Raw genomic sequence first — 13935 nt, 5'->3', positions numbered from 1 at the left:
TGTTGACACTGTTGGAAGCCAACCATGGCATCAGCGATGGAATTCAGCCCGCACAGCAGCGCAGGACCGATGTCCTGGACCAAGTTCTCCATGGTGGCCGCCATCCTACCAAAGTTGACCTCAGAGCATTAGCATGCTGGCACTATCACCTCAGACTGGAGGTGATGGTCTCTTCCATCGTGCCTTACAATCTGAGGAGTGCAGCGGACATCCCTTCCTGATGTTCCCAAGTTTGCCTTTACAGCTCCAGCAACTGAGGTATGAACATGTCCAGAAGCTTCTAATCTGACTTGGACTCAGCAGATTTCTGGTCTTCAGCACAAAAACAAAAATACCTGGAAAAACTCAGCAGGTCTGGCAGCATCTACGTTTCGTTAACGTTTCGAGTCCGTATGACCCTTCAACAGAACTAAGTAAAAATAGAAGAGAGGTGAAATATAAGCTGGTTTAACGGGGGGGGGGGGGGGGGGGGGGGGTGGGACAAGTAGAGCTGGATAGAGAGCCAGTGATAGGTGGAGATTGCCAAAAGATGTCACAGACAAAAGGATAAAGAGGTGTTGGAGGTGGTGATATTATCTAAGGAATGTGCTAATTAAGGGTAGAAAGCAGGACGAGCAAGGTACAGATAGCCCTAGTGGGGGTGGGGTGGGGTGAAGGAATCAAAAAAGGCTAAAAGGTAGAGATAAAACAATGGATGGAAATACATTTAAAAATAATGGAAGTAGGTGAGAAAAGAAAAATCTATATAAATTATTGGAAAAAAAAAACAAGGGGGGCGTGAATCAGAAAGGGGATGGGGATGGAGGAGAGAGCTCATGATCTAAAATTGTTGAACTCAATATTCAGTCCGGAAGGCTGTAAAGTGCCTAGTCGGAAGATGAGGTGCTGTTCCTCCAGTTTGCGTTGAGCTTCACTGGAACAATGCAGCAAGCCAAGGACGGACATGTGGGCATGAGAGCAGGGTGGAATGTTGAAATGGCAAACGACAGGGAGGTCTGGGTAATGCTTACGGACAGACCGAAGGTGTTCTGCAAAGCGGTCACCCAGTCTGCGTTTGGTCTCTCCAATGTAGAGGAAACCGCATTGGGAGCAACGAATGCAGTAGACTAAATTGAGGGAAGTGCAAGTGAAATGCTGCTTCACTTGAAAGGAATGTTTGGGCCCTTGAACGGTGAGGAGAGGGGAAGTAAAGGGGCAGGTGTTGCACCTTCTGCGGTTGCATGGGAAGGTGCCGTGGGAGGGGGCAGGAGTAGGACTGGAACAAGGAATGTTCCACATACCCCATAAAGAGACAGGCATAGCTGGGGCCCTGAACTCTCTCCTCCATCCCCATCCCTTTTCTGATTCACCCCCCCTTTTTTTTTGTTTTTTTTTCCTCCAATAATTTATATAGATTTTTCTTTTCCCACCTACTTCCATTATTTTTAAATGTATTTCCATCCATTGTTTTATCTCTACCTTTTAGCCTTTTTTGATTCCTTCACCCCACCCCACTCCCACTAGGGCTATCTGTACCTTGCTTGTCCTGCTTTCTACCCTTAATTAGCACATTCCTTAGATAATATCACCACCTTCAGCACCTCTTTGTCCTTTTGTCTGTGACATCTTTTGGTTATCTCCACCTATCACTGGCCCTCTATCCAGCTCTACTTGTCCCCCACCCCCCCGCTTAAACCAGCTTATATTTCACCTCTCTTCTATTTTTACTTAGTTCTGCTGAAGAGTCATATGGACTCGAAACATTAACTGTGCTCCTCTCCGCAGATGCTGCCAGACCTGCTGAGTTTTTCCAAGAATTTTTGTTTTTGTTTTGGATTTCCAGCATCCGCAGTTTTTTGCTTTTATTCTGGTCTTCAGCTGTCGTCCGGGTGCTGGAAACCTGGGAAGTCCCTGCCTCCACCTGCTGTGGATCAGACAGTGCGATGTACTCACCAGATTGTGACTCTGGGGCTACTCTAGAACTAGGTCCCACCGAGCTGTGTGACTCTGCGCTGGTGCAGAGTGTGGGTGAGTGATGTGATAGGTCTTCAGTTAACGTGTCCTCAGATTCTTCTTCCGAGGTTTCTTTAGGGCCTGAGTCAAGGACCTGGGTCGTGGACCCCCTCAGCTGATTCCCAGATGTGTCTGCAAAAGCAAGAAGAGATAATTAGTATATGGCAGGGGACTGCGGAACAGGGAACTCACTCACAGCATGGTTGTCTGATGGATGTTGCACTGTTGGCTCCTCACTTGGTTGAGCACCGCCGACCTCACCGTCAGCACAGGAATGATCCAGATAGTCGCTGGCCAGCTGGATGACTCTATTTTCAAAGTCTGTGAGGACCTTAATGTCGTGTTTTCCTCCACCGGTCTGCGACCTCTCCCTTTTGGTGTGTGCCAGCTTGTCCTGCAGGAATACAGATGGAGAGAGTGTAAGCAGGATGCCTGCCAGGCAGATGAGAAGAATGCCTGGCATTTGTGGGTAGTGAGCGGTCCCATGGATGGGATGAGGACATTTTTTGCAGGGCAAATGAAGGCGTGTGTGAGAGAGTGAATGGTGATGTCCCTTGAACTGGCAGTGAGTGAGATCCCTGTGGATGTGTGATGGGTTTGTGGGTGTATGAGTTCAGAGTGATGAGAAGAGTGACTTACCCTGGCAGAATGGAGGAGATCATTCATCCTCTTTCGGCAAAGGCGACTGTCCTCTTTTGCAGGGTGTTGACACTGACCATCGCTGCCACCGCCTCCCATGCTGGGTGGTGACCTTGCTTGCTGGTCTTCACCCAGAGCAGGGCGTAAAGGGTTTCACGGTGGGTCTCCACTGCGTCCAGTGGCACCCGAGGAAGGTGTCACTAAATTTGGGAACAGTGTGTTTCCTCCCTTTTGGGACCCATGCTTTCCCAGCAGCTTTCGATCCCTTAGAGAGCTAGCTCTGTGCAGGGGCGCCCTTTAAATATGGCGCCCGGATTATTGAAGGCACGAGGTACCAGCAGGGCAGGCAAATCAGAGGCATGAGTGAATGCATTATCAATGAGGTGGGAGGTGCCGGGAATGGGACAATATAGCGCGAAAATCCGCCATTGCAGCCAGCAAGTGAAACAACTTTTTTCACTCCCACTACTGCACTTAGTGAAAATCTGGGATGATTCCACCCAATCTGTAATCTCGTGGCCCGGCACATCCCCCACTCTACCATTACCACCAAGCCAGGGGATCAACCCTGGTTCAATGAAGAGTGCAGGAGAGCATGCCAGGAGCAGCACCAGGCATACCTAAAAATGAGGACTATCTGCCTGACAAACAGCAAAAGTAGCATGCGAGAGACGGAGCTAAAATATCCCCACAGCCAAAGCATCAGGCTTAAGTTTTGTAGTCCTGCCACATCCAGTTGTGAATGGTGGTGAATATTTAAACAACAAACAGAAGGAGGAGGCTCCACAAATATCCCCATACTCCATGATGAGGGAGTCCACCACATCAGCACAAAAGATAAGGCTGAAGCATTTGCAACAATCTTCAACCAGATGTGCCAAGAGGATGATCCATCGCAGCCTCCTCAAGGTTCCCAGCATCACAGATGCCAGTTTTTAGCCAATTTGATTCACTCCACGTGTTATCAAGAAATGGCTGAAGGCATGAGATCTGGAAAGGTAATGGGCTCTGACAATATTCCGGCTTCATTACTGAAGCCTTCTGCTCCAGAACTTGCTGCACCCCTAGCCAAGTTGTTCCAGTACAGCTACAATACAAGCATCTACCCGACAATGTGGAAAATTGCTCAGGTATGTCCTGTCCACAAAAAGCAGGGCAAATCCAACCTGATCAATTACCGCCCCATCAGTCTACTCTCCATCATCAGTAAAGTGACGGAAAGGGTCATCAACAGGGCTATCAAGTGGCACTTACTCAGCAATAACTTGCTCACTGACTCTTAGTTTGGGTTCCGCTGGGGCAACTGGGCTCCTGACCTCATTACAGCCTTGTTCGAAACATGAACAAAACAACTGAACTCATAACAGGACGTGAAGTGAGAGAGACTGTCCTTGACAGCAAGGCTGTCAACCGAATGTGGCATCAAACACCCCTAGCAAAATGGAGTCGATGGGAATCAGGGGGAAAACTCTTTGCTGGCACAAAGGAAGATGGTTATGGTTGTTGGGGGTCAATCATCTCAGTCTGGGAACGTCACTGAAGGTATTCCTTTGGGTAGGGCCCTAGGCCCAACCATCTTCAGCTACTTCATCAAGGACCTTCCTTCCATCATAAGGTCAGAAATGGGGCTGTTCACTGATGACTGTACAATATTCAGCACCATTTGTGACTCCTCAGATACTGAAGCAGTCCATGCCCATACGCAGCAAGACTTGGAAAACATTCAGACTTGAGCTGATAAGTGGAGAGTAACATTCGTATCGTACAAGTGCCAGCCAATGATCATCTCCAACAAGGCAGAATCTAACCATGGTCCCTTGACATTCAATGACATTACCATCACTGAATCCCTCACTATCAACATCCTGGTGGTTTCCATTGACCAGAAATTGAACTGGACTAGCCATGTAAATACCATGGGTACAAGAGCAGGTCAGAAGCTGGGAATTCTGAGGTGAGTAATTCACCTTCTGAAACCCAAAAACCTGTTCAGCATCTACAAGGCACAAGTCAGGAGTGTGAAGGTATACTCTCCATTTGCCTGGATGAATGCAGCTCCAACAACACTCATGAAGCTTGACATCGTTCAGGACAAAGCGGCCACTTGATTGGCACCCCAAACACCACCTTCGATATTCACTCCCTCCACCACTGACATACAGTAGCAGCAGTGTGTACCATCTACAAGATGCACTGCAGCAACTCACCAAGGCTACTTGGGTAGCACCTTCCAAGCCCATGACCTCTACCACCTATAAGGACAAGGGCAGCACATGCATGGGAGCACTATACCTGCAAGTTCCCCTCCAAGCCACACATCATACTAACTTGGAGCTATATTGCTATTCCTTCACTGTCACTGGGTCAAAATCCTGGAACTGCCTTCCTAACAGCACTGTGGGTGTGCCCACACCATATGGACTGCAGTGGTTCAAGACCAAGGATAACCACCACCTTCTCAAGGGATTAGGGATGGGTAATAAATGCTGGTCTAGCCAGCGACACCCACATCCTGTAAAGGAATATAAAAAAAGGAGACTAGAGTGACCTGAACTCACAACCCACAATGACTAACCACAATCTGCATCATTACGCATTCCACATTCCAATTCATTGGAGTGAAGTCAGTCTGACTGGAAAACCCATCCAAGGCAATGACTTCAGGGGACTGTAAAGGACTCACATCACCTCTCTCATTAGCAAGGCATTTGTGTCAATTAACTGAAGTATTCAACTTTTGGAGATGGTTCATTAAGACTAATTGCTTGGATAAGGGACCCTGGCTAAGTCAGCTTCCAGACATGGGCTGATCAAGTCACCTTTGGAATACATATACAATGTCTTCTTTTAAATTCCTCTGGCACTTGGCACGCCAACCCTATATATGTTTTAAGCATGTTTTCTCAGCAGCACTGAGGACAGACAGCTTAGGGAGAAGAGCTAAGTGGGGTCCCTCCAGCCTCTTTTTTCCCCCAACCCACCTGGTAAGATTCAAGTCCTGTTTGCTGACTGTGACCATCCAGGGATGCCCTGCTGCAGACAGAGATTTCGTAAAAAAATCCAACCCAGCACTACCATCTCCTGTAGAACAACTAACTCAATCGTCTACATCTTTAAATCAGAAGCATCAAGACCATTGGATTCAGCCTGAAGCTAGCCAAATCACCAAAGTGCAAACTGTATACTCTTTCACTTTCTGTACTCTAACTTGGCCAACCTATCCTTCTCACTCTATAATCTGTATTTGTGTGTGTGTGAACATTGAGTGTCTATGTAGGCGAAAGTTGGTGCATATTTCATTATTTTACTTAGATTGGTTTAAGTATAACAGAGCTAGCTTCATTCTTTGTTAAACTTCTATTGGCTCATCTATGATCACAGCAAGTAAACAGTTAAGTACTCACTGAATTGGCAAGTATATCCTTTTCAAACAAAAAGCACCTGTTACGGTGCTTCAGGCTGCTGCACCTGAGTCATTGCAGAGACAGTCTCTGTCACTGGGCCTTGCTGGCTGGATGGTTTCTCTGAGAAGGGCTGAGGAGGCGAGGGGTGACACTAGTGGCCCCTCTGGGGTGCAGCTGGCATCTTTGCGCATCAGTGACACTGAGCAGTCAATGCTACAGTGAGTCTCACTCTTCCTGTGCCTGTCCGCATGCTGTTCCTGCACCCCTCAGATGGTGTTGCATATGGCTCTCCAAGAGGCTGAGGAGGGACTCATGCACTCAAAACCCTGAGACTTTACAGAACATAGGTATCACATGGGTTCCTCCATTGTCTGCCCACGGATCCACAATGCCTCAGGGAATTCCAACAATAGGGATCTCATCTGCCTATGATGCTCCAAAAAGACCCTTCTTACATGTGACACCCGAGGCCCAGCATCTTCATCCTGTGGAGCATAACTGTGTCTGTCCTCCGTCTTCCAGAGGGAACTGTCCACACCTGACTGTGCCTCACCCTCCTCCTTCTCCTCCTCACTCAGTGTGCTTCACCTAGGCCAGGAGTTTCCATGCCCGCTGGCGTCGGGCATGTTCGGTGGTGTGAGCCAACAATAAGGTGCGATTGGTTTCATGATGGCCTGAAACCAGTTTGCGATCGTCCTCTCAGCCCGCTGATGGCAGGCTGCATTTCCCGCCATCAGATATTGGAAACCTCATTGTAATACATCAACATATCTTATAAGGCCAGCCCACTGGACTCACCCCCCACCCCGCTGGAACGTCCACTTCTGTTGGCAGGAAGAAACGTCGACATGTTTCACAATAGCACATAAGCAATGTGCTCTTAGTGGGCTGCACTTCACTCAGTGCTTCATGGCGTGTTTGCCTACCTTGCTTCGGTCAACACTCGCAGTCATCAGCGCCAGGCTTCATAGGCGACAACACATCACTTTTAGGGGGGCTCACGGGTAGGTCTCTATCTACCAGATCAGCCATTTGTGGGTGACTTTTCAACAGCTGCAGGGCAAGGTCTTGCTTGGGGAAGGGGGAAGGGGGAAGAAGTAGCCTCAGGCAAGGGAAGAGGCTGCAGGACGAGAGCTGTACTGGGGGAGGGTACCCCTAGGTATGTGTGGGGACACATGTTGATCTGTGCAAGTGGCCTCAAGATGGCGAGGACTGAGGTGGCAGCCTCCAGAAGAGATGAGGCCAGATGGAGATGTAAGGGTATGTGTGTGAGAATGGGTGGTGAAGTCCCTCGAGCTGGTAGTGAGTGAGATGCCAGTGAATGTGTGATGGGCTTGAGTGTGTGAGTTTAGAGTGATGAAATGGTTGCCATACCCTGGCTGCACGGATGAGATCATTTATCCTCTATCTGCATTGGATGGCCAACCTCTTCTGTGCCGCATTGGCACTGATCACCACTGCTACTGCCTGCCATGCTGGATTGGGCCTGCAGCCAGAGTGGGTGGTAAAGGACATCACGGTGGCCTCCATGCTGTCCAAATGGCATTCCAGTGAGGTGTCATTAAACCTTGGGGCTGCAGTCTTTTTGCCTTTTGTGGACATCTTCCCCTCAGTAGTCGTGGGCTGGAAACACCGAGAGGTGTGTGTGCGGTTGGACTTTAAATGTGGCGCCTGGCGTGATGAAGCGGCGAGGTGATGGCGTGGCGGGTGAATGAGAGCCCACCTGCCATGGTAACAGCGTGTTTCCCGGGAATGCATAAGTAACGTGGTGGGTTTGGGATGATACGGCATGAAAACCTGCCAAAAACATCGTTTTATCCGCCAGCTACTGCACTTAGTGCAAACCTGGGACGATTCCGCCTCTAATATTTCCTATTGAGGCCCAACCGAGGTGAGTGTGTCAGAGTTGGTGGAAGATGCAGAGGAATAATGAGACAGTGCAGCTTTAGGGACATCTCTCCCCACTAAGGAGGCCCGTGATGACTGAATTGGCACAGCTTGTTCTCCTACCTCAACTGCTCCTGTGGGAAACCCAAGGAGATGGTCATGGCTTACTCAGCATGTGCCTCAGCATGACAAATCCAATAGATGACAGTGCAGTGGTTTTCAACCATATTTTGGTTAAGGAACCCTATCATGTATTGTGAAATTCTGTGGAACCCCAACCCTCTCTCCCTCCTCCCCTCCCACTGTATGTATATATATATATATATAGTAAAACAAAAATGAGAACAAAGTGAAACACAATTGAATGAATAATTATATTTCATTAAATGTAAGAAGAATATATTTGAAAAATTGGGTACCATTTTCAAATGACCTGAAAATTGTGTAGAACCCTTTAGGGATGCTGGGGGGACATTTAGGTTCTGGGGGAGCCTGGGTGAAAAACAATGTGACAACGGTTGTATAACCACAGTGCACATTCGGCAGAAGTGACCTCCACGCCCTTCAACTGTAGATTTGAGCTATAAAATGACCCTGCTCTGGATGAGCTCTCATCCCACCATTGCCCACAGCCTGACGTGATGGCACTCTCACTAACTCCAGGGCTGCTTCCTCCATATGGCTCAGTATGTGGATCTGTGGCATGAGACCAAGGCACTTCTCTGGAATTATGCTCTCTCTTCTCCTATATGAAGGCAGAAAGATTTATGAGAAAGCTGCTCTCCCACATCCATCCCACATGACATTCACATGAGACATTGCATATCTCAGTGATGACCTTTGTTCAATTGTGCACCATATGTGAGGGTGGCTGATGTCTCAGGGATACAACTGTCCACTTGTTCTGAGGAGAATTATGGGCAGTCAGTCTGCTCAATCTCTGTGAATGCTGGTGTCTACAGAGTTTGAAACCTATCACCCAGGCATCTCTTCCCACTCACATTTCCAGATTTCAGTAGATTATTAAAGTGCTTTCAACACTTGTGCCAAATCCTGTGAATCACTTCCCGGCTGCTCCCTCCACGTCCACCTCTCTCCATCACTTCTTGGTATGGATTGGAGGATTTATTTTTCCGGTTAGAGCAAACATCACATTTCTTTTCTCAGAGACAGAACCTGTCAAAGCCTAAAGGGAGCCATTGGAGAAATGCCCCAGGGTTGCCTGCCCAGGCCCGCACTGCTGCTCCATTGTTCCAGGCAATGGCAAATCCAGTCATGGCTGCCATTTGCCTTTTAGAAACATCCTCCGTAACAAGGTCCTACCTCCAGTCTGCACCCAACGCCACTAATTGGGTGCCGAACTGCCTTCCAAACTCCCAACCACTTGGAGCCTTTTCCTTTAAGACTCACATTGTGCCAATGATGCCAACATGGCGCACAGTTGTGACCCAGAAAACCCACTAGGTTCCCGACCCCAGTTTGAAAATCCAGCCCGTGCTGCTGAAGCTTTTTTAAAAAAAAATGAACATTAAATTTCTGAAGGGACTTTAAAATTCCCCTATTGTGCTGACTCAAAATGGTAAAATGTAAGCTTTCCTATTATTCCTTGTGTTCAGATACAAATCTCTGTTAGACTGTGGAATTGCCCAATGGAAATCAATCACTTCTTGGAGTGAGTGAGCACTTAGGGGTGTTATGAATCAGCTTGTGCTGCTCTCACTCACCTCCTAGTCACTGGTGTAAAGCTACAGAGGATTCATGGGCTGGAAGAAAAATCAAAATGGAGATTAAAAATTAAACTAACACAGCCCAGCTAATTAGTGCAAACTATGGGGGAAAGAGAGAAGGAAAGCTGAGGGAGTGCCAAAAAGCAAAAAAGAAAGGATTAGCACCATTATGTGACAGTCTCCCCTTTGCGATTGGAATCAATTTCTTTTACTGGAGATGATCCAAGAACCCTGTTAGTGTTCCCTTACAAGACAAACACAAATCGTTTGCTCTTTCAGCAGTTATTAGCAGCCACTCGTGATCAGTTTACTAAGTGGGGATTTAAGCAATCAGGAATCTCTGCACAGGCATTACTGTTCACTGAAGCCAAGGGGAGAAGTTTTCCAGGCCAATAAAGGAGGGATCAGAGGTAGGGGGGAAGAATTTTCCCTTCCGGGACTAAGTCCCGTGACGGGGGCGGGAACGGGGAGTCTTTTCCGCCACGGAGGCTGGTGGGAATTCGTGCTGTATCACGCAACCCTGGCCTCATTAATTATGCAATCAGGGGTTTCCCAACGTATCACGTGGTAGGCCGGGCTGGATGGTGCCGTCATATCCGGGCGCCATTTTTAAAAGGCAGGACAGCGACCTACCCAGTGTTGAGAGAGGAGATGGCCTGAAGGGGACAGGGAGTTCTGGTGCCCAAATTCAGCAATGCCTCTCTGGGCACCCTGCCTGGTGAAGTGGAGGCCAAGAGGGATGTCCTCTATCTAGAGGATGGGAGGAAGAGGCCGAGCAGGGAGACAAACCCGGCATGGGAGGAAGTGCCCAAGGTGTGCGCCGGAGGACTGCCTTGCAGTGCAGGAAGTGGATAAGTGATCTCATCCGCTCCGCCAGGGTACGTGAACCTTCAGCTGCTCTCGCACGCCTCACTGAATGGTACAGGGGACATGGGCCTCAGTGGCAATGTGATAAGATGATGCCTTATAGCCCCACTGCTGTCTATCTATTATGCAATTATGCAGGTGGAGAGGCCAGTGTGGGTCGCTGACCCTTCCACATAGAGAGAGCTCACATGCTGCCTGGCGGAGGGTTTCGGGGTGGGGGGGGTGGGGTGGCGAAGGGGGTCACGTGTTGAGGGCACCAGCAAGCACCGCTAATGACATGCCTTTGTGAGCCTTATCCTGCCTGGTTTAACTGCTCTGGAGGGTGCTGCCCCAGAATCCTGGTGGACAAGCTGCAGTGCATCAGTCGCATGGCACACAATCCAGTGAGTTACTTGTAAGACTGGAAGCATGAGAAAGACACATGAAACCCAATTATTCTCAACCCATCTTTTCACTTTGTGCAGGAAAAGTTAAGCCATAAGAGGAGAGAGAAGGAGAAGGGAGAAGGGAGTCAGCCAGACTTCAAAGGCCTCACTGACTTCGAAGAGTGGGCAGCCCAGCTGGCAGGGGTGGACCGGGACAGGGCCTGCGGAGGTGGAGAGGTTGGTGGGCAGCCTCCATCCAGTAATGATTCATGCACATCACATTGAAACCTAAGGCTCACGCATCCCTCCATGTTGAAGGCAGCTCATGCAGTCACTCGCTCTCTCCTCTCTCACTTACAGGTGCCACCAGGAAAAGGGCAAAGCCTGAAACAGACAAGGCCCTGTCCAGCACTCAGACAAGCCCAGAGAGGACCAAGGTCATGGAGGAGCAAGAAGGTGCACCTGTAGAGGCGTTGCAGCAGTCACCTGCACCCTCCACCAGCCCAGAGACACACACCTCGGTGGGTACTAGATCTAGGTTGGGAAGGGTCTGACATTCTGGCGGTCACTGCACGGACGCGTCTCCACAGCAAGAAGAGGCAGGGACAGCCAAGCTCACCGGCATTTGGAGGACTGCTGGGGAAGAGGCAACTGCAAGGTTCGAGTTCGGTGATGAGCCTTTGAATTGGCCTTCCAAGAGATGCTGGAGAGGCAGCAAGAGGTGAGGAAATATCGGGCAGAGGTAGTGGAGACCCTCAACAGAGTGGCATGTGAGGCAAGGAGTCTGTCTGCCTGCTGGCCGATGAAGTGGTGCTGACCTGTGCATGCATGGAGGTCTCCATGGGGAGGGTAGCCAACTCCATGGAGAATCTGGTCCAGCAACTTCTGCTGTAGATATGCACAGACCTGCACTTGCTGTAACCATGGGTGAGCTTTTGCAGTGACTACGCAAGAGGCAGACAGCGCACTTCAACTTCTCCCCAGGTGCCTCTTTCCTCAAGGACTCAGGCAGGGGCCCTCAAGCACCCAAAGGGAGGAGTGGCAGCTGGGCACCCCTGGAACCTCCACTCAGGGCTCTCTGAGGGTGTCCAGCCCTTCAAATGCCCCTTGCCTGCAACCCCTTCAGCTTTATCCTCTGTGTATGCAGAGGGAGCAGCTGCCCCACAGCAGGACACCCAAAATAAGCCGGGGCCCTCCAGGCCTCGGGTCTCCAGAGGACGGCCACCAATGTCATTCAAGGCAACAGGGCCAAGTGGTCAGCAGGCTGCCTCCACCCGTGCTGCAGATGTTGGGGGAACACCTAGAAGAAGTGGTAGGGAAAGAAAAATTAAGAAGTTTTGATTTCACAAGTGGTTGCACAGATGCACTATGACTGTTAAACTTATCACAGTTTTGTAAATATAGTTCATTGCACTTTATTCATGTTTGATGTGGTTTGTTTGCAATAGTCCTTAAACCTGTGCACACCAACCCTCCCACCCAACCATCTACCGAGGGACACCACATATCCCCCGGTATCAGGCATGTGCAGAGAGGCAAAGGTCTTTGCCAGGGCCCTTGCGAGCCATGTACGAGAAGTCTCCCACGCACACTGAGACTTTGCCCTTCACACTCTCATCTGTCCCAAAGCCCTAGCATTGTAAGTACTACATAATGGGGTTCCCCTTCAGTTGTCCATTTGAGCTGGCCTGCATCTCCGCCCACCCCCGATGATCCGACACACATGCAGCATCTCGAGATCTCCACCATGAGGCTCTGCATAGTTGTGAGCAGCCATGGTGCTAGTGACATAACAAGTTGAGTCAAATACCTTTTCCCCTCCTCCCGTTAGCCACACCCTCCCCCCCAATAGCCATTGACCCTGCTGGAATCGCTTTTGACCTCCCACAGTCACCCTTCAACCCTCCCCCATCACCTTCTATCCCAGGCAGGTCATTGTTGAAGTCCCCTACCTTCACCTCTGTTACAATGGACATGACCCTACTCACCCTGCTGCTCCCTGGAATCCTAATCACCTTCCGCATCCCCTCCAACAACCCTCAGCGCCCCTTCATTTGACATCGCCTCACCTTCAATCCTCCCACCCTACAGCCTCTCACTGCCCCCTTTAACCGTCACAATCCCATCTAATCACTGGTACCCTGGTATCACTGGTATGCCCCCCTCCCAGGACTCCTCCATTGACTGTACAGACCCCTATGTCAGAACCACGCCTGTCCAGACCTGCAGAGCAGCCCCCCCACCATGCCTATCCAAACCTGCACAACACACGCCCCCATGCCCGTCCACACCTGCACAGCCCCTCCACGCCACGCTGCACTCCAGCCACCTGCCACCCTCTTGCTCCATACCACCTCACCCATTCCACCAGCTCTCTCTTTCCCCTACCACCCACCATCAACCTTCCCTGCCTCCGTCGAGGCCTCCACACCCCACCCCCTAACCTCTTCATTCCACTCCTCCCTGTCTAATCCTCCACTCAGCGCAGACCAAGGCCTCCCGACAGTACCTCCTGCAGCCATCCGCCTGCAACTTGAAGATCCACCTCCTGGAAGAAGCTACTCCGAGGACACCCACCTCCAGGATGCTGCTGTGCCGAGAAGATCCACGTGGCTGATGCTCCACCCACTCCATTGCTGCACGCGGTGTTCCAGGGTCCGGTCGCTGGGGGCCTCAATCTTCACTTCCGATCTCTGCAAGCAGCCCAAGACCTTCTTATGGTAAGTTTGACATTTGCACACTACATTGGCCCAGACATGCTCTGGACTGGTGTGATTTCCCGTCGGCGGTGCAGGCGTTCGGGCTGGGAGTCAATTCCGGTCAGGCCTTCACCTGCATCCTGTTAACAGTAAATCCCAATAAATCAGTTTCACGCCGGCCTCTAGCGGGAATGGCGACCCGTCATGGTGGGTGGGAACGCAAGTTCCCGCCATCATTTTACACCAGCGAGAAACTGATTTTTCAGGTCCTGCCTCATTGTCCCCCCACCAACCTGCCATTAAACCCACCATGGCGGGGGACTGGAAAATTACACCCAGGGAATGGGGCCCAGGA

This window comes from Cetorhinus maximus, chromosome 2 (assembly GCF_964194155.1).
Source record: "Cetorhinus maximus chromosome 2, sCetMax3.hap1.1, whole genome shotgun sequence".
NCBI lineage: Eukaryota > Metazoa > Chordata > Chondrichthyes > Lamniformes > Cetorhinidae > Cetorhinus > Cetorhinus maximus.
The sequence above is the reverse complement of the archived record's forward strand: the minus strand, read 5'-3'. Positions refer to the sequence as shown.